We start from the raw sequence: 5000 nt of genomic DNA, 5'->3' as shown, positions 1-5000 counted from the left end.
CTCCCCGGTCCCTCCGGACCCCGTCCCGGGCACCCTGCCACGCAGCAGGACCAAGGACAGAGCCCGGGGTGGGGAGGCCGCCCTCCCCGGGCCCTCAGGGGCCCTAGCCACTGCTCCTGAACCCAGCCAAGCAAGGGGAGGCTCCCCGGGCACATCAGAACCCCTTCCCGGGCCCTTGGCCGTGCGGCAGGCTGGGAGACAGGGCCCAGGGCCGGAGCACCCGACCCGGGGCCCGCCCGGGCCCCTGGACCCAGCCGGGGCTCCCAAGCCCGGAGGCGCATGGGACGCCTCCCCGGTCCCTCCGGACCCCGTCCCGGGCACCCTGCCACGCAGCAGGACCAAGGACAGAGCCCGGGGTGGGGAGGCCGCCCTCCCCGGGCCCTCAGGGGCCCTAGCCACTGCTCCTGAACCCAGCCAAGCAAGGGGAGGCTCCCCGGGCACATCGGAACCCCTTCCCGGGCCCTTGGCAGTGCGGCAGGCTGGGAGACAGGGCCCAGGGCCGTGGCACCCGACCCGGGGCCCGGCCGGGCCCCTGGACGCAGCCGGGGCTCCCAAGCCCGGAGGTGCATGGGACGCCTCCCCGGTCCCTCCGGACCCCGTCCCGGGCACCCTGCCACGCAGCAGGACCAAGGACAGAGCCCGGGGTGGGGAGGCCGCCCTCCCCGGGCCCTCAGGGGCCCTAGCCACTGCTCCTGAACCCAGCCAAGCAAGGGGAGGCTCCCCGGGCACATCGGAACCCCTTCCCGGGCCCTTGGCAGTGCGGCAGGCTGGGAGACAGGGCCCAGGGCCGGAGCACCCGACCCGGGGCCCGGCCGGGCCCCTGGACGCAGCCGGGGCTCCCAAGCCCGGAGGCGCATGGGACGCCTCCCCGGTCCCTCCGGACCCCGTCCCGGGCACCCTGCCACGCAGCAGGACCAAGGACAGAGCCCGGGGTGGGGAGGCCGCCCTCCCCGGGCCCTCAGGGGCCCTAGCCACTGCTCCTGAACCCAGCCAAGCAAGGGGAGGCTCCCCGGGCACATCGGAACCCCTTCCCGGGCCCTTGGCAGTGCGGCAGGCTGGGAGACAGGGCCCAGGGCCGTGGCACCCGACCCGGGGCCCGGCCGGGCCCCTGGACCCAGCCTGGGCTCCCAAGCCCGGAGGCGCAGGGGAAGCCTCCCCGGGCCCTCCAGGACCCCGTCCCGGGCACCCTGCCACGCAGCAGGACCAAGGACAGCGCCCGGGATGGGGAGGCCGCCCTCCCCTGGACCTCAGGCCTTCCATGTCAGCCCGGCAATCTGGTCGCCCCATTGGAAAGCATTGCGCGCTACTATTGCAAACACATTATCTACCGGACTTGCTCTAGATGGCGCTCCAACATAAGGAATGTACCAACACCTTCCCTACTGGAATCGTGACGAGCAGGAGCCGTCATTAGCACTGAAGGGGCTAGTATATCAACACTTTCCCTCCTGTTGCGCAGGTTGGAGTTTGAAAAATAGATTGTATTATGCCTTTAGTTTGTGTGTCCTCTAGATCAAGTTGATCTACTGACTTGCGATGCCAAGGCATCTCGCTGTAAAGGAATGCGATGTCACAGCATGCATTTGTGCATTCGAATAGATGGCCGCCTATAACCCCTTCGCTGCGGCGGGTTTTCAAATGGGTTTGGGCATGGAGCTGCCCGGGACCCGTGGAGCCCGTCCTGGGCACTCTGACCTGCTGTTGGCCCGGGGGAGGACTGCCCGGGACCCGTGGAGCCCGTCCTGGGCACTCTGACAAGCTGTTGGCCCGGGGAAGGGAGCCCCAGACGACCGGGACCTGTGGAGCCCGTCCTGGGCACTCCTGTATGCCGTTGGCCCGGGGAAGGGAGCCCCGGACGTCCGGGTCCCGTGGAACTCGTCCTGGGCACTCTGACATGCCGCTGGCCCGGGGAAGGGTGCCCCGGACGCCCGGGGCCCGTAGCCCGTCCTGGGCACTCTGACAAGCCGTTGGCCCGGGGAAGGGAGCCCTGGACGCCCGGGACCCGTGGAGCCCGTCCCGGGCACTCTGGAATGCTTTGGCCCGGGGAAGGGAGCCCCGGACGCCCGGGGGAGGACTGCCCGGGACCCGTGGAACTGGTCCTGGGCACTTTTACATGCCGTCGGCCTGGAGGTGGGTGCCCTGGACGCCCGGGGGAGGCCTGCCCGGGACCCGTGGAGCCCTTCCCGGGTACTTTGCCAATGCCGTTGGCCTCATGGAGATGGTTGCCCCGGACGCGTCCGGGGGAGGCCTGCGCGGGACCCATGGAGCCCGTCCTGGGCATTGAGCCATGCCGTTGGCCTGGAGATGGGAGCCCCGGACGCCCGGGGGAGGCCTGCCCGGGACCCGTGGAGCCCTTCCCGGGTACTTTGCCAATGCCGTTGGCCTCATGGAGATGGTTGCCCCGGACGCGTCCGGGGGAGGCCTGCGCGGGACCCATGGAGCCCGTCCTGGGCATTGAGCCATGCCGTTGGCCTGGAGATGGGAGCCCCGGACGCCCGGGGGAGGACTGCCTGGTACCCGTGGAGCCCGTCCTGGACACTTTGACATGCCGTCGGCCTGGAGGAGGGTGCCCGGGACGCCCGTGGGAAGCCTGGTCGGGACCCGTGGAGCCCTTCCCGGGTACTTTGCCAATGCCGTTGGCCTCCTGGAGATGTGTGCCCCGAACGCCCGGGGGGAGGGCTGCCCGGGGCCCGTGGAGCCCGCCCTGGGCACTTTGACATGCCGTCGTCCTGGAGGTGGGAGCCCCGGACGCCCGGGGGAGGGCTGCCCGGGACCCATGGAGCCCTTCCCGGTTACTCTGCCATCCCGTTGGCCTCCTGGAGATGGGTGCCCCGGACGCCCGGGGGAGGTCTGTCCGGGGCCCATGGAGCCCGTCCTGGGCAGTGTGACATGCCGTCGGCCTGGAGGTGGGAGCCCCGGACGCCCGGGGAAAGGCTGCCCGGGACCCGTGGAGCCCTTCCCGGGTACTTTGCCATCCCGTTGGCCTCCTGGAGATGGGTGCCCCGGACGCCCGGGGGGAGGTCTGTCCGGGGCCCATGGAGCCCGTCCTGGGCAGTGTGACATGCCGTCGGCCTGGAGGTGGGAGCCCCGGACGCCCGGGGGAAGGCTGTCCGGGACCCGTGGAGCCCTCCCCGGGTACTTTGCCAATGCCGTTGGCCTCATGGAGATGGGTGCCCCGGACGCCCGGGGGAGGACTGCCCGGTACCCGTGGAGTCCTTTCCGGGTACTTTGCAACGCTGTTGGCCTCCTGGAGATGGGTGCCCCGGACGCCCGGGGGAGGCCTGCCCGGGACCCGTGGAGCCCCTCCCGGGTACTTTGCCAATGCCGTTGGCCTCATGGAGATGGGTGCCCCGGACGCCCGGGGGAGGACTGCCCGGTACCCGTGGAGTCCTTTCCGGGTACTTTGCAACGCTGTTGGCCTCCTGGAGATGGGTGCCCCGGACGCCCGGGGGAGGTCTGTCCGGGGCCCATGGAGCCCGTCCTAGGCAGTGTGACATGCCGTCGGCCTGGAGGTGGGAGCCCCGGACGCCAGGGGGAAGGCTGCCCGGGACCCGTGGAGCCCTTCCCGGGTACTTTGCCATCCCGTTGGCCTCCTGGAGATGGGTGCCCCGGACGCCCAGGGGCGGTCTGTCCGGGACACGTGGAGCCCGTCCTGGGCATTGAGCCATGCCGTTGGCCCGGAGAATGGAGCCCCCAGACGCCCGGGGGAGGTGTTGCCCAGGCATATCTCATCTGGTCCCCGGGCAGAGAACCACCAGCCCTGGAGAGGTGTCCGGGCGTACCCAGCCCCTAGTAATCCGGAGGGAAATTACCCCCCTTTCTTGCAATCCGTGCACGCGAGGTGACAGAGGGGACCCAAGGCGTAAAAGAACCCGAGCTCATGGAGCCCTAGCTGGGATCCGGGAGGCGAATGGCACCTCATCGGGACTTCCAGGGAAGCCCGGCCATCTGGTCGCCCCATTGGAAAGCATCGCGGGCGACCAGATGGCCCGGATCGAAAGGACTCCCAGCTCCCCATCCACCCCAAGCCTTCGCGGTAGGGTTCCTGACTGCCTGCCCACGCAAGGCAGGGCTCTTGGACCCCGGCTGGGCCTCAGGCGCAGGTTGGACCACCGGAGCTCTAGGGCCCGGACGACCTGGGGGAGGAATGCCCGGGACCCGTGGAGCCCGTCCTGGGTACTTTGACATGCCGTCGGCCTGGAGGTGGGTGCCCCGGACGCCCGGGGGAAGCTGCCCGGGACCCATGGAGCCCGTCCTGGGTACTTTGACATTCCGTCGGCCTGGAGGTGGGACCCCCGGACGCCCGGGGGGAGGTCTGCCCGGGACCCATGGAGCCCGTCCTGGGTACTTTGCCTATGCCGTTGGCCTCATGGAGATGGGTGTCCCAGACGCCCGGGGGGGGGCTGTCCCAGACTCATGGAGCCCGTCCTGGGCACTTTGACATGCCGTCTGCCTGGAGGTGGGAGCCCCGGACGCCCGGGGGAGGGCTGCCCGGGACCCATGGAGCCCGACCCGGGCACGCTGCCATGCCGTCAGCCTGGATGGAGCCCCGGACGCCCGGGGTACGAGTGACCGGGACGCATGGAGCCCGTCCTGGGCACTTTTCCGTGCCTTCGGCCTGGAGCCCCCAGACACCCAGGGGAGGACCACCGTGAAAACCATGGAGCCCGACCCGGGCACTCTGCCATACCGTCAGCCTAGATGGAGCCCCGGACGCCCAGGGGACGAATGCCCGGGACGCATGGAGCCCGTCCTGGGCACTTTTCCATGCATTCGGCCTGGAGCCCCCAGACACCCAGGGGAGGACCACCGTGAAAACCATGGAGCCCGACCCGGGCACTCTGCTATACCGTCAGCCTGGATTGAGCCCCGGACGCCCGGGGGACGAATGCCCGGGACGCATGGAGCCCGTCCTGGGTACTTTTCCATGCCTTCGGCCTGGAGCCCCCAGACACCCAGGGGAGGACCACCGTGAAAACCATGGAGCCCGACCCGGGCAC

This window comes from Lissotriton helveticus, chromosome 5_1 (assembly GCF_964261635.1).
Source record: "Lissotriton helveticus chromosome 5_1, aLisHel1.1, whole genome shotgun sequence".
Classification (NCBI taxonomy): domain Eukaryota; kingdom Metazoa; phylum Chordata; class Amphibia; order Caudata; family Salamandridae; genus Lissotriton; species Lissotriton helveticus.
The sequence above is the reverse complement of the archived record's forward strand: the minus strand, read 5'-3'. Positions refer to the sequence as shown.